This window comes from Triticum aestivum, chromosome 4B (assembly GCF_018294505.1).
Source record: "Triticum aestivum cultivar Chinese Spring chromosome 4B, IWGSC CS RefSeq v2.1, whole genome shotgun sequence".
Classification (NCBI taxonomy): domain Eukaryota; kingdom Viridiplantae; phylum Streptophyta; class Magnoliopsida; order Poales; family Poaceae; genus Triticum; species Triticum aestivum.
This window is the reverse complement of record NC_057804.1, coordinates 345,538,970-345,561,126: the sequence shown is the minus strand read 5'-3', so window position 1 is coordinate 345,561,126 and position 22,157 is coordinate 345,538,970. Positions and strand designations below refer to the sequence as shown.

Sequence of the window (22,157 nt, the reverse complement as noted above, 5' to 3'; positions counted from 1 at the left end):
TGAAGACTATTGTTTATAATGAGATGTACACACATTTTAATTTACCTCTGAGCCAAATGGCACAGAGTCCAATTTGATACCACAGACTCGTAGAAAATATTTGCATTTTTCAATATTTTTATGTTTGAGCAAGCGCAAACACCATGTCAAACCCAAAGTGTTTTGAAAATATTTGACTTTGCTAGTAGAAGTAGGTTTTAGCAATCAGGGTAGCATGCATAGAGCCAAATGGCGCAAGGTATATGACATACAACTTTACCACGAAGATGTGCCGCGATATCTTCCTCTACTTAATTATGTTCAAACACATTTGGAGTTCAAACCCATAATTGGTGTCACATCCCTGAATTAAAACCCAAAACACCTACCTTGTGCAACATGGCCTTTTACAGTGAGAAAATTATTACCACAAACAGTCTAGATGTTACATGTTACATAAGACTTTAGCTTGAGCAACTGTCATACAGTAGGTATACAAATTTCCTACATTTAATCACAGCAGCAAACAATAACCTTTACAAAGGGCAAACTCCCTTATGCAGTGTTGTCCTTTCATGTGTTTTAAAAAAAGGAACCTTTATTTTATTGGCAAATAAACGGTTTGATGGGAACCAAACATTTGGTAGTAGCTTGTCCCACATCTCAATCTCCTATAAAATGAGCGCAAGCGGCCAAAACACAATTGTTTTGATACAACAATGGTAAGAGAAATGAGTAATCTTCAAAGAAACAGAACATTTACATTAGTATAGTAGCTTTTTTAACCATGCAGGTGAATTGTATGTAAACTTTATAGAAGAAGGCCAACGCTAAGGAACAACATGTTGCCATACTCATCCTGCTCTCGCTTCTGGTCATCAATCTGGGGAATCAACTCCTGACCAGCGCCTTGAGCAACAACAACGACAACATGCCCCTTCCCTTCAACATGGAAATCGATCTTAGGATTCAAACAACAGTCAACATCTTAGGCTGCTCAGGGTGGCATGAAGAGTAATGTGTCCCATGCTCCTTCCCATAAGTTTGACAAGACCAATGCCATCCACAATATTCACAACCCCACATGTGTCGCATCGATTGCCTACTGAGCACTCTCCACTGCAGTCTGAAACCCAAACGCCTTGTCTATGATTTCGATGTCATTGTCCAAGTTTTTTGGGATCCCTGTAATGGATATCCTCAAACGACACCGTTTAAACTCTTCGAATATCACCACTGCTCCTCTCATTGTTCCATCCCCGCCAATCACATAAACCTGTGATTCCCATAAAAGGAATATTCAGATAGGATAGTAAGATCAAGGCCTGAAGACCATGAACAATTGGCATGTGAACCAACACATTTAGCATTGTACTTAATTTTTTTGACAATAAAAATGGAGCCGGGACCATATACATCAGAAGCTAGCCCTAGCTTGGTTTGTGAAAAAGGCAAAGCCAGTTTCTTATGTGCCTAACGCACCAGCAAATAAAACGCAGCCTCCTCTACATGCCAATAGTTCCAAGAAAAAGATTAACCATGAGAGCATCAAACTATCTGCAAACATGAAGGCCCTTGCTTGGATTAGACAGGATGAGTACGCCATGATAATCAAAAGGAACAAAAAGATGGATTAAAATTTATAGATCACTGCTAGGAAGATATTGTCTTGAAGAACAGAAAGTAAGAAAACAATAAAACAAGCAATGAACCTGCAAAAATATCCTCCAAGTTTTGCGTGAAAATCAATCGAATATATCCGTGATCGCATATTTGTCTCTGTCGAGGTACTCTACAGGAAGGTTATCCAAAAAACAGAGTAAAGTTGTTTTTCCTTTTTTGAGAGTTTGATAGCAAACCTACAATGCATCAAAAAGGGATTAGAATTGATAAGAAAAGAAATCTCTGCTACTTTATAGTCAAAGAACATGGTTCCATTGACAAAAATACAAAAAAATTGAAATTTGACGGTGTAAGGAACCTGTAGTGATATACTGAGCCATAAACTACTTTGCAATGATATACTCAACCATAAACCTGAAGCTCTACTTTGACGCCAATAAATTTATAACTGGGAATGAAGGAAAATGAAATCATATACTCTTAAACATATTGCAGAAATAGAAGCATGAAGCACACTTCCTTGAAATTTGAACACAAGTGAACATTCATTTAGCATATGGAGCTAACATAAACTTAAGCAAGACTATTCAAATGGTACATGGTGGATTTATGGTACATGGTACATTCATTTAGCATTCAGAGAAAGCTACTTATAAACCTACCGTAGTCAAGACTCTGCACCTACCATCATCACAATTGTGGACATACGATGTGCTATGTATTGTCAGATCTTTCATTCAAATAGTTTGTAGCACTAACAGACATACAAAGGCTGACCCATGTTATTTCAGCCTTATGACTTTTACTTTAGCAGAACACTCATTTGGTCAATCTTAGTAGAAGAGCATCGAAACAATTTTAGGCGCATCCATTAAGAAAATAATAACAATAGCAACACCTTTAGGCATATAAATTGGTTAGTAAAACATATCTTCTTCGGATTATTCTACCAGGATAGATAATAAAACTTCACCTCTCAGGTCCCTTTTCAACATAATGCCAATATATACTTCAAAATAGCATGTCAAAATTTAAAATATCGGTTGAGATAAAACATGTGATTGATTAGTGTGAGCCACATTGCTTCTATTTTTGAAACAGTTGTAAACATTGGTGAATATAGGTTTAGTGACTGTACAGTAAAATGTGTATATCCTATGTCTCAGGGATGTGATAAATTACACTTCAGCATTTGAATAATAGTTTCGAAAATAATAGAAACTTCCCCACTTTGATGTTCCTCAACACAAGGAGCTTGTAACAAATCTGGAACCACTCCAGTCGTATACACGTTAGTCCATGCCAAACATTTTAACTTAAGAATAATCGTATGGTCTAATATCTTTAGAAATAGCTTAAACATATTTTTCTAAGACAGTTACTACAGGTATGAAATCACTCCAGCTATTAGTACGTATGAAACTTCTCCTTAGTGTTTCCATGCTGCCTGTCTGCACACTTCAATTATTTTTTGCAAGAACAAACCAGACTAAGAAAGCATTAGTGTGTTGCATCTTACTCAAGTTACCAGAAGATGAGAGAATGCTTGCTGATAAAAAGGGGAGCAAGGATATAATAACCTCTAAACATCCAAGGAAGTAACGTGTAATCCACCCAGTAAGTAAAACAGAGGCCATGGAAAATCTATTCTTCGAAGAACAAGAGGCTAATATACTTTAAGAAAATTGATCGTGAGACCATGCAGTCACAAAGAAATGGTATGGTAGCAACTCTATACAACCTGCTTAACTATTTCCCTCCTCTCAAGCTCCAAGTCTTAACATGGCACAATGGAGGAACACGACGCATTCAGGCATCCAATAGCTCCAAAGTGCACGCAGAATTATAATTATATACTGGAGGCTATCGATTGTCAAATTCTTTATTTTTCCACGGCCTGTGAAAATCTATTGTAGTGTAGTGTCACATTGCTGGTACAGAAAAGGCTGCTACAATAATGAGAAGAGAAATATATTTTGGGACTGCTAGATGGATAAATCTTGATTTGAAATGTTAGTAGTGAATTTGTTCTTTTGCTCATGATGTGATTTCTTTTGCTAGGACGAATTAAGCCTGGGTAGAGTAGCACATGTGTGCAGGTTTGCCTATAATAAATTAGTCCTGAACCTGCAGTATATGTTTATTTTAGCACTACAAATAATGTATGAAACTGATATTCCTTTCAAAAGTTTTTGTGCGTTCTGTCTCTTCTTCTACTTGATTTGTTCTACATTTTTGTACTGTTGTAAAAAGTTTCTTTACTATTTTATTAGGCTCAGCTAGTGACTTGTCTCAGGCATTATCAACAACCAGGAGCACTTGTAAGCGTCTACCATGAGGAGGTGACCAGTACTCGAACAACTGGATACCACAGGAGGAGGTGTAGACAGATGAACATAATATTCAGGTCGACCTGACCATAACAACATTTTGGCCACCGATATTTTGCATCAAATACCAGCAAATTCTACAAATACACATATCAGAAAGTTCTTCTATTCAGTTACATAATCTAGAAAGGTTAAACCAAGTCATAGAAGCTCACCTTATATAATGAATAGCATCCACCGTGTAGCTTTATCAACGGTACTGTTCAACTGAGAATCAGAAAATCTAGAATGATAAGCATAATAAACTTTGTAGATAAGCACCAATAATTCCGTGGAACCCAAAACTTCCAATACCTGAACAATCCAAACAGCAACAAAATAGAAAATGGCCATTAGTTCAACAAATGTGAAGTACTGAAAGGCCTAATTCTGTTGAAATTTCGGCCATGATTAAATAAAACTTCTGATAAGCATATTAGCAAAAATCGGAATTGTCCAGGAATAGTAAAATATGTATGACAGCTAACAAATGTAAGGTTTCACAGATATTTTTTGAAATAACAATTCAGGGTTATGATTCATTGTGCAGAAGGTTCACATACTTCTGAAAAATATGATCCAATAAGTCTGTACTAACCTACTGTAGAACAAATATTTGGACGATACGCGGCTCTACCATGCTGGAGATTATGCTACATCACACTTTTGCTTCTTTCCATCACGGATGCAATTCACATTGAGAAAAGCATCTAAGCATATTGAGGAAGGAACTCGACGAACTCAACAGAGAATGCAAATACAAATTATTAATAGTGCCATAAATATATAATTAGTGCAAATTCAGGAGTGAGTTCACTCTTTTTTTACCAGACTATTATGTGAGAAGGTGAATGATATAATGCACAAAAAAACAACAATCAATGTAAGAAAGCAAACCGATGTGCAAGAGTGGTCTAACTCTAAATCATGATTGTTCTTGTAGGATGAATGTGCCTTCATAAGTCAAACAAAATCAGTGTCCCAGATGAAGCAATAGGCAAAGATAGAGGACACCTAATTGGCTGTTGAGGCCACGCCATGTTGCACCTCCCCACGGTTGACTTTACTGCCGAGTCGTACTCCTTTTCATGTTCAAATAACCAGCTGGGTAGCAAGATCGCGTAAACCCACAACTCAACATCAAGATGATCAAAAGAAACAAACAAGTAACAGGACCATGTGTGATTGCTTACCTAATTAGACATCTATATAAAACAGAATGACATAGATAACCTCCTCACAGAACCATGGATGCCTATGCAACCATGGAGGCATCCATACTAAACAACAACTGAAAACACTTTTACATAATAATCACTGTCATACAATCAGTTCAGAATCTCAGGAAATACCAGGAAATAAGGTACATCTTACATATGTCAATAGAAGATCAGAGCAGAGGAGAATATAATGATCATTCTGTGCTTCTTCATCTGCGACCTCACACATGCACGAATGTGCCGACAAAGCACAACATGTTGCCATGGATTCCAAAATAGGTATAACAACGGAGACAAGAGTGCACATCCTGTTCAAATGGAACCACAAAAATAAGCAACATAATAGAAGTAGTAAACAACATTTAGGAATATCCCTATTTTAGAAAGAATAAGGTTACTCAACTTGCTAATATTCCTAAACAAATCGAGACACAGAGTCGACCTTTCTAGTTCAAGTAAAGATGATTACGGATCCGGACTTCTAGCTAGCACCACACCTGAAGAGCCAGACATGCAACGATGCATCAATATATACGCATATATATTCCCTAAATCCAGGGGCAGTAAAATGAGAACACTCTTTTCGTTACCCATTTCTAACCTTCACACTATCCCGCAAAGAAAAGAGGCTAGCTAAATGATATCATACTCTCTGATGAGAGTGATATTAACTAAACAAAGTACTAATGTCAGGTTGCTTGATTAGTTGAAGGAACACTTCATACAACCACATAAATAATAAAGGCGTATGACGACCCTTGGTTACGATACAATACAACCAGTTGCAGCATGAGGATGTCAGCAAACTTGACACAACTGCACTCTTGTACATCATATATAAGAATAAGGTGAAGCACAAAAAGAGGTTATTAATTACCATTAGAGCCATTGGAAGATGGTCACTTTCGAATCTGACGAACGTGGTCTTCTATGTCAGATCTGCACACGTCAAGTTCAAAAATCCATATATTAGAAAAGTAAATTATGAGTGAGGAAGGAAGTGAGGGAGAAATAGTGGAGCACCTAGTTCGCCGCTGGCCTGCGTTGCTCGAGTCGCCTCCAACAGGCACGTGTTGTCCTCCTTATACTCCAGATGCACGAGGCAGCCATTGGAGGAGAGATGAGCTCCTGCTTCCTCTCACCTTCCCACTGCCTGTTCACCTCGAGCTCCTTGCCTAGTGGAGGGTGGAGGCAGAGGTGGTGCCTCATGGCGCAGAGGAGGCGACTACGCGGTGGCGCGACGATTCGACCTGCCGGCCGCCGGCATGTGCTCCCGAGCCCCGCTCCCCCTTCGCCTCATGTCCTCCCCGCTCCATCCTCTCCCACGCCGCTGCCCCCTCCCCACTTGCCTCGACGGCCTCCTCTCCTCCCTGTGCCGCTGGTCCCCTCCTTTCTCCCTGGAGCAAAGATGCCCTAGTAGGGGTAGAACACCGGGGCTCTCCCTGACCTCTCCTCTCCTTCCTTCTCTCTCACATCCTCCCCCTAATTTCTTTGCTTTCTCGATCCGCATCAACAGCATCTCCATGGACGTCAGCAGCAGCAGCATCTCCGGCTTCCTCCTTCCCCTACATCCCCACCCCTCCCCTCCATGGGAGATGAGAGGACGAGCGCGCGGGAGGCGACGAAGCTCCTAGGGCGGAGGCAGGGCGACGAGGAGGGAGGGAGTGGCGGCGGCAGACGAGGGAGGAAGGAGAAGGAGGGAGGGAGTGGCGGCTATGGATTGGGGGTAGGGTTTGTGCGGTTGTGCCCGCTGTGCCCATGACGCGTGCACTCGCACGCGGCGCGGCAGGAGAGGCTGCCCCACGCGCACCCAAAAAACTGGCACCCAGCCAATTCGATCCAGCCCGAGCCCACACGTCATACCCGTCTAGGTTTCACCACGCGGTTAAAACGAGGCAGATGAATTTCCAACGAGGATCCAACGGGCAGCAGCGGAAAAAAGAGCATGCTAACAATGATCGAATGGCCATCGAAGGAAGCGATCGGGGGAGCCCTGTCTATGCGAGTTGGCTAGCCTCTGTTTTGTTTTAAATTCCAAAACTGACAAAAAAATATTTTTACGAATTTTTCGGAGTTCGTTTACTTATCGTATCACGTACCTCCTCTTTTCACGATTCTGGAGTGTTCCGAAAGGTTTATTTTATGTGTTTTTCTGGTGTCATAGTTTGGATAATATTGCTTTCAACATTATGGGCGTACCTGAGATATAATGTTTTATTCGTTGCCCATTAACAACCTTCAGATTAGTGCCTTCGGCATTATTTATTTTGATAGCTCCATATCAATAAACATCCTCAATAACATAGGGTCCTTCCCATTTGGAGAGAAGTTTTCCTGCAAAGAATCTGAAACGAGAGTTGTACAAAGAACATATTCTCCAACCTTGAACTCAAACTTTTGGATTCTTTTGTCATGCCATCTTTTAACTTTTTCTTTAAATAACTTGGCATTTTCATAAGCTTGGATTCTCCATTCATCTAATGAGCTAATATCAAATGACCTCTTTACAGCAGCAAGTTTGAAATCATAGTTGAGTTCTTTCATTGTCCAATATGCTTTATGTTATAACTCAAGAGGCAAATAACAAACTTTTCCATAAACCATTTTATAAGGAGACATACCCATAGGGTTTTTATATGTTGCTCTATAAGCCTAAAGTGCATCATCTAGTTTTTTAGACAAATTCTTCCGGGACCTATTGATAGTCTTTTGAAAAATTAATTTGATTTCACTATTGCTAAGTTCAACTTGACCACTAGACTAAGGATGATAAGGTGATGCAATTCTATGGTTAACATCATACTTAGCAAGCATTTTACGGAAAGCACCATGAATAAAGTGTGAACCACCATCAGTCATTAAATATCTAGGGACTCCAAACATTGGGAAAATAACTTCCTTAAGCATTTTAATAGAGGTGTTGTGATCGGCACAGCTAGTTGGAATAGCTTCTACCCACTTAGTAACATAATCAGCAACAACCAAAATATGAGTATACCCATTAGAGGAAGGAAAAGGTCCCATGAAATCAAATCCCCAAACATCAAATGGTTCAACGGAAAGTGAATAATTCATAGGCATTTCTTGACGCTTACCGATATTACCTATTCTTTGGCATTCATCACAAGACAAGACGAACTTACTGGCATCCTTGAAGAGAGTAGGCCAATAAAACCCAGATTGCAATACCTTATGAGCAGTTCTGTCTCCCGCATGATGTCCTCCATAAGCTTCGGGGTGACATTTCTGTAGGATTTGTTCCTGTTCATGCTCAGGTACACAACGTCTAATAATACCATCTAATCCTTCTTTATAAAGATGTGGGTCATCCTAAAAGTAATATATTAAATCAAAGAAGAATTTTTTTTCTCTTGTTGGTATGTGAAGCTAGGTGGTATGTATTTAGCAACAATATAATTAGCATAATCAGCATACCAAGGTGTACTATTAGAAAAATTTATTTTAGCTAAGTGTTCATCAGGAAAGTTATCATTAATAGGTTGTGGGTCATCAAAAATATTTTCAAGCCTAGGCAAGTTATCAGCTACGGGGTTCTCTGCTCCTTTTCTATCAGTGATATGCAAATCAAATTCTTGTAGTAGAAGAACCCACCTAATGAGTCTAGGTTTAGCATCTTTCTTTTCCATAAGATATTTTATAGGAGCATGATCGGTGTGAATGGTAACTTTAGAATCAGCAATGTAGAATCTAAACTTATCACAAGAAAACACCACTACTAAGAATTCCTTTTCAGTAGTAGCATAATTTCGTTGAGCATTGTCTAGAGTTTTACTAGCATAATGGAAAATGTTTAATTTCTTATCAACTCTTTGTCCTAGAACAGCACCGAGAGCATAATCACTAGCATCACACATAATCTCAAAAGGCAAGTTCCAATCAGGTGGTTGAACAATAGGTGCAGAAATTAAGGCTTTCTTTAGTGTTTCGAAGGCTTCCAGGCAATCATCATCAAAAACAAAAGGAATATCCTTTTGCAAAAGATTTGTAGGATGCCTAGAAATTTTAGAAAAGTCTTTGATAAACCTCCTATAGAAACCAGCATGACCAAGGAAACTACGAATACCTTTGATATCTTTAGGACATAGCATTTTCTCAATTGCATCAACCTTGGCTTTATCCACTTCAATACCTTTCTCAGAAATTTTATGGCCCAAAACAATAACTTCGTTAACCATGAAGTGGCACTTCTCCGAATTCAAGACAAGATTTGTTTGCTCACATCTCTGCAGAACTCGATCAAGATTGGTTAAACAATCATCAAAACACTTCCCATAAACAGAAAAGTCATCCATGAAAACCTCAACAATCTTTTCACAAAAATCAGAAAATATAGCAGTCATACATCTTTGAAAGGTAGCAGGTGCATTACATAGACCAAAAGGCATACGTCTCTAAGCATAAGTTCCAAAAGGACACGTAAAAGTTATTTTTTTCTTGATCAGGTTGAGAAACATGTATTTGTGAAAAACCAGAATATCCATCAAGGAAGCGAAAATGTGTGTTCTTAGATAATCTTTCTAGCATTTCATCAATAAAAGGCAGAGGGTAATGATCTTTTCTAGTTGCTTTGTTTAATTTTCTATAATCAATTACCATTCTATAGCCTTTGACAATTCTTTGTGGAATGAGTTCATTCTTATCATTAGGAACAACAATTATACATCCCTTCTTAGGGACACAATGAACAGGACTTACCCATCAACTATCAGCTATAGGATAGATTATACCTGCTTCCAGAAGTTTCAATATTTCCGTTCTTACCACTTCTTTCATTTTCGGATTTAAATGACGTTGGTGATCAACAACGGGTTTAGCATCAGATTCCATATTAATATTGCGTTGACATAGAGTGAGACTAATGCCCTTAAGATCATCAAGAGTATATCCAATAGCAGCTCGATGCTTCCTTAGAACTTTCAATAATCTTTCTTCTTCATGTTGTGAAAGGTTAGCATTAATAATAACAAGATATATCTTTTTCTGATCAAGATAAGCATATTTCAAAGTGTCTGGCAATTGTTTTAATTCAAACACAAGATCACCTTTAGGTGGAGGAGGACCTCCTAGAGTTTCAATAGGTAGATTGTGTTTAAGTAGAGGTTGTTGTTCGAACAAGATTCTATCTATTTCATTAAATTCACGCATATGCAAATCATTTTCATGGTCTAGCAAATATTGTTCTAAAGGATCAGTAGGAGGTACAACATAGAAGCAAGACCAATAATTTCATCCTTACTAGGCAAATCTTTCTTATGAGGTTTTCTAGTAAACTTAGAAAAATTAAATTCATGAGATTCATCACCAAAGCTAACACTGAAAGTTTGTTTCTCACAATCTATTCTGGCATTAGCGGTGTTCAAGAAAGGTATATTAAAGATATTGGGACAAAAGTCATCAGTAGGGTATTTTATTTTCCAACACAAGACTTCGACATCTCTAACAATCTCAATTGGCAATATAGTATCTCTGTTGGGAAGTTTAATAGTAAAATCTATGTCTTCTTTTTCAGCGGGCGCTATTTCATTCTTAATTTCTTCATATAAGGAAAAAGGAATAGCACTCACACTCGCACCTATATCACATAAACCATGATAACAGTGGTCTCATATCTTAACTGAGACAACAGGCATGCCAACAACTGGTCTATGTTTATCTTTTTCATCGGGTTTGCCAATTCTAGCAGCTTCATCACAGAAATAAATAACATGCCCATCAATATTATCGACCAAGAGATCTTTAACCATAGCAACACTAGGTTCAACTTTGATTTGTTCAGCTTGTTTAGGTGTTCTAATATAACTTTTGTTGACCACAGTTGAAACTTTAGCATGTTCCTTCATCCTAACAGGGAAAGGTGGTTTTTCAATATAAGTAGTGGGAACAACTGGATCAACATTGTAAATGATAGTTTCTTCTTTAGCTTTTACTGGTTCTTTAGTTTCTTCTTTAATAGGTGGGTGATATTTAAGCCACTTCTCCTTAGGGAGATCAACATGAGTAGCAAAATATTTGCAAAAGGAAGCTACTATCTCAGAGTCAAATCCATATTTAGTTCTAAACTTTTGAAAAGCATCGGTATTCATAAAAGATTTAACACAATCAAACTTAGGTTCAATACTTGACTCTTTACCTTTATCGAGTTCCCAATCTTCAGAGTTGCTTAATTCTTTCTAAAAGATCCCACCAAAATTCAATAGACTTCTTCATAAAAGAACCAATACAAGAAGTATCGAGCATGGATTGATCATTACGAGAAAGCCGAGCATAAAAATTCTGAATAATAATTTCCCTTGAGAGCTCATGATTGGGGCATGAATATAACATGGACTTAAGCCTCCCCCAAGTTAGAGTGATACTTTATCCTTCACGATGCCAAAAATTATATATATAATTCCGATCACGATGAACTAGATGCATAGGATAATTTTTCTGATGGAATTCCAATTTTAACCGATTTTCCAGTTTCAAGATCCAATATCATTGCATAGCCTATACCATGTCAATGCTTTTCCATTAAAAGATAAAGGGAAAACCTTCTTCTTATCTTCATCTCCGGGCAAACCTGCAAGCTTAAACCATCCACAAATTTCATCCACATATATCAAGTGCATATCATGATGTTCGGTTCCATCTCCTGCATAAGGATTAGCTAGCAGTTGTTCTACCATACCCGAAGGAAATTCATATTCAATATTTTCAGTAGGTGTAGTAGGTTGAGGGACAACTAATTGTGGTTCTAGTCGAGATGAAGATACACCAAACAAACCCCTCAAAGGATTGTTTTCCATAGTAACAAGTGACAATAAATTTCAGCATGTAGTAATAATTTTTCCTTACCAATTTCCACTTACCAAAAGCGATTCACTCCCCGACAACGGCACCAGAAAATAGCCTTGATAACCGACAAGTATATGGGGTCAATTGTAGCCTTTTCGATAAGTAAGAGTGTCGAACCCAACAACGAGCAGAAGGAAATGACAAGTGGTTTTCAGCAAGGTAATGTCTGCAAGTGCTAAAATTGTAAGTAACGGAGTAGTTTGATAGCAAGATAATTTGTAACGAGCAAGTAATGGTAGTAGTAACAAAAGTGCAGCAAGGTAGCCCAATCCTTTTGAGGCAAAGGACATGCCAAAATGGTCTCTTATGATAAGCAAAGTGTTCTTGAGGGTACACGGGGATTTCATCTAGTCAGTTTCACCATATTGGCTTGATTCGTGTTCGCTACTTTGATAATTTGGTATGTGGGTGGAATGGTGCTTAGGTGATGTTCTTACTTGAACAAACCTCCTACTTATGATTAACCCCCTCGCAAGCATCTGGAACTACGAGAAAAGTATTAAGAATAAATTTTAACCATAGTGAGAGAGTCCTGGACTAGGGGGTGTCCGGATAGCCGGACTATCATCATCGGCCGGACTCCAAGACTATGAAGATACAAGATTGAAGACTTCGTCCCGTGTCCGGATGGGACTTTCCTTGGTGTGGAAGGCAAGCTTGGCGATACAGATATGTAGATCTCCTACCATTGTAACCGACTCTGTGTAACCCTAGCCCTCTCCGGTGTCTATATAAACCGGATGGCTTTAGTCCATAGGACGAACAACAATCATACCATAGGCTAACTTCTAGGGTTTAGCCTCCTTGATCTCGTGGTAGATCTACTCTTGTAATACCCACATCATCAATATCAATCAAGCAGGACGTAGGGTTTTACCTCCATCAAGAGGGCCCGAACCTGGGTAAAACATCGTGTCCCTTGTCTCCTGTTACCATCCGCCTAGACGCACAGTTCGGGACCCCCTACCCGAGATCCGCCGGTTTTGACACCGACATTGGTGCTTTCATTGAGAGTTCCTCTGTGTCGTCACCGATAGGCTCGATGGCTTCTTCGATCATCAACAACGACGCAGTCCAGGGTGAGACCTTCCTCCCCGGACAGATCTTCGTATTCTGCGGCTTTGCACTGTGGGCCAATTCGCTTGGCCATCTGGAGCAGATCGAAAGCTATGCCCCTGGCCGTCAGGTCAGATTTGGAAGTTTGAACTTCACGGCTAACATCCGCGGGGACTTGATCTTCGATGGATTCGAGCCACAACCGAGCGCGCTGCACTGTCACGATGGGCATGACTTAGCTCTGCTGCCGGACAGTAACCTGGAGGCCGCACACGAGTCCGCTCCGATCTTCAATTCAGAGCCGGCTGCGCAGATCGAGGATGGGTGGCTAGACACCGCCTCGGGGACTGCAACCTCTACGGTGATAGAGCCGAACACTGACCTTGTCCCTCATGAAGCTCATGACTCCGAGGTGCCGGACTCCTCGCCGAACTCTGAACCTCCCGCGCCCCCTCCAATCGAATCCGATTGGGCGCCGGTCGTGGAGTTCACCGCTGCGGACATCTTTCAACACTCACCTTTCAGCGACATCTTGAGTTCGCTAAAGTATCTCCCGTTATCAGGAGAGCCCTGGCCGGACTGCGGCCAGGACGGTTGGGATGCGGAAGACGAAGAAATTCAAAGCCCACCCACCACCCACTTAGTAGCCACTGTCGACGATCTAACCGACATGCTAGACTTCGACTCCGAAGACATCAACGGTATGGACGACGATGCCGGAGACGACCAAGAACCAGCGCCTACTGGGCACTGGAAAGCCACCTCATCATATGACATATACATGGTGGATATCCCAAAGGATGGGAATGGCGAAGGAACAGGGGAGGATGACCCCTCCAAGAAACAGCCCAAGCGCCGGCGTCAGCGGCGCCGCTCTAAATCCCGCCACAGCAAGAATGGAGATTCTGGCACCGGAGATAATAACACCCCAGACAGTGCCGAAGGCAACCCCCTCCAGCAAGATTCAGCGCAGGAGGACGGAGACGCCGGCCCCCATGAGAAAGCAGCAGACGAAGAAGTAGAGGATTACATGCCTCCCTCCGGAGACGAGGCAAGCCTCGACAACGACGAATTCATCGTGCCTGAGGATCCCGTTGAACAAGAGCGTTTTAAACACAGGCTTATGGCCACGGCAAACAGCCTCAAGAAAAAGCAGCAGCAGCTTAGAGCTGATCAAGATCTGCTAGCCGACAGATGGACTGAAGTCCTTGCGGCCGAAGAGCATGAGCTCGATCGCCCCTTCAAAAGCTACCCTAAACACAAGCTGCTCCCCCGATTAGAGGAGGAGGCATATGAACCTGCATCACCAGCAGACAATATGGCTGACTGACCACCCCGTGGCCGCGACAGAGAGGCCTCTAGGCCCTCCACCAAAACCGTACCCCGGCATCGCTCGAAAAGCACAATGCCACAGGGGAATGCTCCGGACTTGCGAGATATATTGGAGGATAAGGCAAGACAATCAAGATCGATCTATGGATCGCGTGGGCGCCCCATGATACGCGACGACAACCGTCGCGCCGGACACAGTAAGTCCGGCCGGGCCGAACAAAATATGCAAAGCTCTTTTGAACTCCGTCGTGATATCGCCCAATACAGAGGCGCCGCACACCCACTATGCTTCACAGATGAAGTAATGGATCATCAAATCCCCGAAGGGTTTAAACCCATGAACATTGAATCTTATGATGGCACAACAGACCCTACGGTTTGGATCAAGGACTATATCCTTCATATCCACATGGCCCGCGGTGATGATCTCCACGCCATCAAATATCTCCCACTCAAGCTTAAAGGACCAGCCCAGCATTGGCTTAACAGCTTGTCAGCAGAGTCAATTGGGAGTTGGGAAGACCTGGAAGCCGCATTCCTCGATAACTTCCAAGGCACGTACATGCGACCACCAGACGCTGACGACCTAAGCCATATAATTCAGCAGCCAGACGAATCGGCCAGACAATTCTGGACACGGTTCTTAACCAAGAAAAATCAAATCGTCGATTGCCCGGATGCGGAGGCCCTCGCGGCTTTCAAACATAACATCCGCGACGAGTGGCTTGCCCGGCACCTGGGACAGGAAAAGCCGAAATCCATGGCAGCCCTCACATCACTCATGACCCGCTTCTGCGCGGGTGAGGACAGCTGGCTAGCACGCAGCAACAACCTCAGTAAAAATTCTGGCAGTCCGGATATCAAGGACCGCAATGGCAGGCCGCGTCGCAACAAAAACAAACGCCGCATTAACGGCGACAACAGTGAGGATACGGCAGTCAATGCCGGATTCAGAGGCTCTAAACCCGGTCAACGGAAAAAGCCATTCAAAAGAACTACTCCGGGTCCGTCCAATTTGGACCGAATACTCGACCGCTCGTGCCAGATACACGGCACCCCCGAAAAGCCAGCTAACCACACCAACAGGGACTGTTGGGTATTCAAGCAGGCAGGCAAGTTAATTGCCGAAAACAACGACAAGGGGCTGCATAGCGATGACGAGGAAGAGACCCAACCGTCGAACAATAGAGGACAGAAGGGTTTCCCCCCATAAGTGCGGACGGTGAACATGATATATGTAACCCACATACCCAAAAGGGAGCGGAAGCGTGCACTCAGGGATGTATACGCGATGGAGCCAGTTGCCCCGAAGTTCAATCCATGGTCCTCCTGCCCAATCACTTTTGACCGAAGGGACCACCCCACCAGCATCCGCCACGGCGGATTTGCCGCATTGGTTTTAGACCCAATCGTTGATGGATTTCACCTCACCAGAGTCCTGATGGACGGCGGCAGCAGCCTGAACCTGCTTTATCAGGATACAGTGCACAAAATGGGCATAGACCCCTCAAGGATTAAACCTACAAAGACGACCTTTAAAGGCGTCATTCCAGGTGTAGAGGCCAATTGTACACGCTCAGTTACACTGGAAGTGGTATTCGGATCCCCGGATAACTTCTGAAGCGAAGAGTTAATCTTCGACATAGTTTCGTTCCGCAGCGGCTATCATGATCTGCTCGGACGCACCGCGTTTGCAAAGTTCAACGCGGTACCGCACTACGCATACCTTAAGCTTGCCAGGACCTCGAGGAGTCATCACGGTCAATGGAAACACTGAACGCTCTCTCCGAACAGAGGAACATACAGCGGCTCTCGCGGCAGAAGTATAGTGCAGCCTCTTAAGGCAATTCTCGAGTCCGGCCGTCAAGCGACCGGACACGGCTAAACACGCCCGGAGTAACCTACAACAAGACCACCTGGCACGTTCTGAGCACGCTTAGCAATGCGGCCCCAACCCCAGCCCCTACAAAATTTCAAGACGGGTCCTTCGCGTACATCATTACGCTCTAAAGATACCATGGGCATAGGGGGAGGGGCACGACCATGATAGGCCCAGAATGCGGCTTAACCACACCAGGGGCTCTCAAGTGTGTCGTTCTTTTTCTTTTCTTTTTTTACCCATAGGACCCCGTTCATCAGAGGCCCTGTCCGGCAGTAGACCTGCCGAACTCACGATGCAACATCCAGGGAAGGAGAAAGGCTACGACGAATATCCAGGTGGTCTCCATTATGAGCATTAAATCTGTTTTATACACCATTCCGCGGCCTACCCCTGGAGGGGGGCATGTTTAATAGTCCCATCCCTTGCTTATCGCACCATTTGTATCGTTCTACATTAACAGCAGTATTTCTTGAATAAACAATGCACCTTTTTGCTTACAATTGCATTCCTTTTTTATACATATGTTCATTTATGACATGTTGCATTCGTACACTTTGGTACGGCTAAATACACCAGGGGCTTATGTTTCCCGCATCATGGTGTGATAAGTCCGAACACTTTCACAAGTGCGGCACCCCGAACTTATAGCATTATATGAATCGGCTCCGAATCATGTCTTGGGTCAATAGTTGGGTTTGCCCGGCTCCCATGTTTTGGTACCTTATGTTCCGTTGTATCGGCTAAGGTAGCATTGGGAGAACCACTGCGATTGCGCCCCAGTTGAGCTGAGCGAGCGCCTCAGTGGAGAAAGCTAAAACTGACCGTCATGATGAGGCGAGAGCCGGTCGCTGTTCGAGAGGTTCTTTCGAGTCCCTAAAGACTTATGCCGCTTAGAGCGAGGAACCGGCTTTGTCCGGCCCAGGCGTGGATAGCGCCCCAAATTTGGCCTTCCGAACACTAGGGGCTTCGCCGAAATTTAAAATTATAGAATTCTATGGCTAAGTGAGAGTGTTCAAGCATTATAAGTCTGGTTGCCTTGTTCGTTGTGTTGAGCGTCTCCCTATATGGACCCAAAAATGGGAACAAGAGTGCTCAAATTTATCCCGAACACCCCAGCACTCGTGGCATGGGGGCCGAAGCCGACGACTTGCCATCTCTCAGATTTGATAAACGGCCGTACATAAGGTAATATTTTAAATTAACAAGCGTTGCTTAGCGCATATGAACAAAGTTTTCAGCGCACAGGATAACAAAATGCGAGTCTAGTCAAATATTACATCTTTGGAGCACTCACCCGCAATAGTGCGGGCACCCTTCAGAACAGTCTTATAATACATCTCGGGAGTACGATACTCCTTGCCCAGCGGTGGCGCGTCCGTCACAAGCTTCTCAGAATCCATCTTGCCCCAGTGCACCTTTGCGCGGGCAAGGGCCCGACGGGCACCTTCAATACAGGCGGAGTGCTTGATGACTTCAACCCATGGACACGCATCCACCGGCCGCCTCACCAGGCCGAAGTAGCTCCCAGCACGGCCTCCTTAGGCCACAGCCGAACTATGAGGCCCCTCATGGCCTGTTCGGCCACCTTGTGGAGCTCGACCAGCTGCTTCAGCTGGTCGCTAAGGGGCACCGGATGTCCGGCCTCGGCATACTGAGACCAGAAGACCTTCTCCGTCGAGCTCCCCTCCTCGGCCTGGTAGAAAGCGGCAGCATCGGACACGCTGTGAGGAAGATCTGCGAACGCTCCTGGAGAGCTCCGAATTCGGGTAAGTAATAGGTAATTCACACTCACATGCTTACTTTGCATGAAAAATGCCTTACCCGCTGCTATTTTCTTCAACGCCTCGATTTCTTGGAGGGCCTCATAGGCTTCGGCCTTAGCGGCTTTGGCACTCTCAAGAGTCGATGCAAGCTCAGACTCTCGAGTCTTCGAGTCACGCTCCAGGCTCTCATGTTTTTCCATGAGATCCTGGAGCTCTTGCTGTACCTCCGCCACCCGCGCCTCCTGCTTCTCTCACTCGGTGCGCTCCGCGGCCGCATTACGTTCGGCCGCGGACACCGCCTCCTTCAAGGTCGCCACCTCGGTCGTGGCACCTGCAATACCCATGTTATCCTTGTCAATTTTCTTGCAACCAAATCCTTTTCTGTAAGGTACAATCTTAATACGGTGTTATTCACCTTCCTTGTCCTCGAGCTGCTTCTTGGCATGGCCAAGCTTTTTCTCAGACCGCTCGAGGCTTTGCTTCAAAGTATTGACCTCCGCAGTCAATGCGGCAGAGGTCAGCAGCACAGCCTGCAACCCCATATTGACATATTTCATGACTCATGCGTATATCTTTTTAGATCCTCAGTCCGGCTTTTCTTTCTGAATACCGAACCGAGCATCGGGAGCTATTGTCTATGCGGTACTATTCTACATATATCAAAATTCTTACCTCAAAGCCTGTTAGAAGGCTACTGCAGGCTTCGGTCAGCCCGCTCTTGGCGAGCTGAACCTTCTGAATCACCGCACTCATGAAGGTCCGGTGTTCCTCTTTGATAGAGGCGCCGTTGAGTGCCTCCAGCAAGCTATCCGGCGCCTCCGGTTGGACGGAGGCCGCTGGCGTCGCGGTCTTGCCCTTCTTATGAAGGGGCCGCCCGTCGGACTTCGGAGCCACTTCAGGTTCCGGTGCGGAGTCCGGCGCAAAGTCCGGGAGGTTGCCCTGTGGCACCTCCGGGGCCTCCCCCTCCTGGTGGGTCCCTTTCCGAGATCCCGCCTCGGCATCGTCTGCATCACGGGGGGTGGAGGTAGTCGGAAGGGAATCCATATCTGACGCACCCAAGGACCCGCTCGACGAAGCGGGAAAATCATCCTTGGGCGGACTGCAGGGTTGTATGCGGCATTAGAAAGACACTATGTGGCGAAAAGAAAAACCATGAAGTTATTCGGGAGTCCGGATACTTACGATCTCGCCAGGGGCTTGGCCCTTGGAGGCCAATCCTTGTCGTCATCACTGGCATTGGCGGAGCGGTCCGGGGGAAGAGTCTTTCCCTTCTTGGACCCTTCGGCCTCCCTTGTTGGGGAAGCCTTCCTTTTCTTCCCTCCCCCCACTGGGGGAGAGGCCTTCTTCTTCTCCTCCTCGCCTTTGTGGGAGGAGTCTGCCTCGGAGTCATCATCCGATGACACCTGAAAACGGGAACTCTTCCGAATGCCCGTGGCCTTCTTCTTGGCCTTCTTCTCCGGCACCACGTGGGGTGCCAGAGCCAGCAACCCCGTTAAGCGGGCGTCCGTTGGGTCCTCTGGCAATGGGGCCGGACAGATAGTTTGTTCAGCCTTCTTCAACCAGTCCTGTCAAAGGAGAGGGAGTTTAGATCCCGCATAGAGTCAAACTATGGAAAACAAGTGTCCCGTAAAGGGCAAAATCGCTTACCTCGCTAGCCGGACGCTGCGAGCTGAATCCGTGATCTTCGGTAGCGGATGCGGGGGCCTCGGCACCTTTAAACAGCACCCTCCGGACATCTTCACACGTAGTGTCGAAGAGCCCGCTCAAAGTCTGGTGCTGCGCCGAATCGAACTCCCACATACTGAAGCCCCGTCGTTGGCACGGGAGAATCCCGCGGATAAGCATGACCTGGACTATGTTAACAAGCTTGAGCTTCTTGTTCACTAGCTTTTTGATGCAGGCTTGGAGTCCGGTCAGCTCCTCCGAATCACCCCATGTCCAGCCGCTCTCTTTCCAGGAGGTGAGCCGTATGGGGATGCCAGATCCGAATTCGGGGGCCGCTGCCCATTCAGGGTCACGCGGCTCGGTGATGTAGAACCACCCCGATTGCCACCCCTTAATGGTTTCCACGAAAGTGCCCTCAGGCCAAATAACGTTGGGCATCTTGCCCACCATGGCGCCTCCGCACTCCGCTTGGCTGCCCTTTACCACCTTCGGCTTGATACTGAAGGTCTTGAGCCACAAGCCGAAGTGGGGCTGGATGCAGAGGAAGGCCTCACACACGACGATAAACGCCGAGATATTGAGGATAAAATTCGGGGCCAGATCATGGAAATCTAGGCCGTAGTAGAACATGAGCCCCCGGATAAAGGGATGGAGTGGGAAGCCCAGTTCGCAGAGTAAATGGGGAAGAAATACTACCCTCTCGTGGGGCCTGGGGGTGGGGATGAGCTCTCCCTAGTCGGGGAGCCGGTGCGCGATGTCGCTGGACAGATATCCGGCGCTGCGCAACTTCTGGATGTGCCCCTTCGTAACAGAGGAGGCCATCCACTTGCCTCCCACTCCGGACATAGTTGGAGAAGGTTGAGGTGAGATGTGCGGACTTGGGAGCTGGAGCTCGAGTTCGCGGAGATGGATAAGCCAAGGAGGAAGAAGGTGCAGGTAAAAGGGTTGGATCTTTATCCCCTTATATGGGCGGACGGAAACATGCGTCCCCACCGGCCTGATAAAACTCGCTTATCTCCCAAGCGCCACAATCAATGGCGTGGTTGGGTTACCCACGTCCGTATTGATGGGAATCCCGGAATAAGGGGAACACGATCTCTGCTTCAACAAGACGTGCCAAGGAAACCGCTTCGCTAAACACGCTGAGGTGGTACAATAAAAATGATTCGAGTAAAGGCTTGGTAGTGGTGTGATGTCTCGCCACCAAATACGTCAGCAGATTGAACTTGTGTAAATCTTATTCTCTCTACGGTGGTATGTGGAATTTATTTTGCAGAGCCGGACACTATCCTGGTGTTCACAATCTTCTATAAATTATTCGGAGAAGGAACCCGCCTTGCAATGCCGAAGACAACATGCGCGCCGGACTCATCATCATTGAAGCCTGGTTCAGGGGCTACTGAGGGAGTCCTGGACTAAGGGGTGTCCGGATAGCCGGACTATCATCATCGGCCGGACTCCAAGACTATGAAGATACAAGATTGAAGACTTCGTCCCGTGTCCGGATGGGACTTTCCTTGGCGTGGAAGGCAAGCTTGGCGATACGGATATGTAGATCTCCTACCATTGTAACCGACTCTGTGTAACCCTAGCCCTCTCCGGTGTCTATATAAACCGGATGGCTTTAGTCCGTAGGACGAACAACAATCATACCATAGGCTAGCTTCTAGGGTTTAGCCTCCTTGATCTCGTGGTAGATCTACTCTTGTAATACCCACATCATCAATATCAATCAAGCAGGACGTAGGGTTTTACCTCCATCAAGAGGGCCCGAACCTGGGCAAAACATCGTGTCCCTTGTCTCCTGTTACCATCCGCCTAGACGCACAGTTCGGGACCCCCTACCCAAGATCCGCCGGTTTTGACACCACACATAGCATTAAACTTTTGGGTCCATTCGGTCCCTTACGGAATAGCGCATAAACTAGGGTTTAAGCTTCTGTCACTCTCCCAACCCATCATCTAATAACTACTCCACAATGCATTCCCTTAGGCCAAAATATGGTGAAGTGTCATGTAGTCAACGTTCACATGACACGACTAAGGGAATCACAACATACATATCATCAAAATATCGAACACATATCAAGTTCACATGATTACATGCAACATGATTTCTCCCGTGACCTCAAGAACAAAAGTAACTACTCGCAAATAATTATCATGCTCAAGATCAGAGGGGTATTAAATAACATAATGGATCTGAACATATAATCTTCCACCAAATGAACCATACAGTAATCAACTACAAGATGTAATCAACACTACTAGTCACCCACAAGCACCAATCTATAGTTCTGCTACAAAGATTGAACACAAGAGATGAACTAGGGTTTGAGAGGAGTTGGTGCTATTGAAGATGTTGATAGATATAGCCCTCCCCAAGATGGGAGAGTTGTTGGTGATGATG

The 22,157-nt window shown here is 44.6% G+C and overlaps 1 pseudogene across 1 annotated transcript; it reads right to left on the bottom strand.

The window, feature by feature from the left end:
- Positions 1–353: 353 nt before the first annotated feature.
- PFK (ATP-dependent 6-phosphofructokinase pseudogene) lies at positions 354–6,992 on the bottom strand (annotated as a pseudogene). Its single transcript, NR_190215.1, has 6 exons — positions 6,215–6,992; positions 6,069–6,130; positions 5,346–5,499; positions 4,148–4,286; positions 1,692–1,838; positions 354–1,255 (listed from the first exon to the last, which is right to left on the bottom strand). The product of NR_190215.1 is annotated as an ATP-dependent 6-phosphofructokinase pseudogene (transcript).
- Between the last annotated feature and the right edge of the window lie 15,165 nt (positions 6,993–22,157).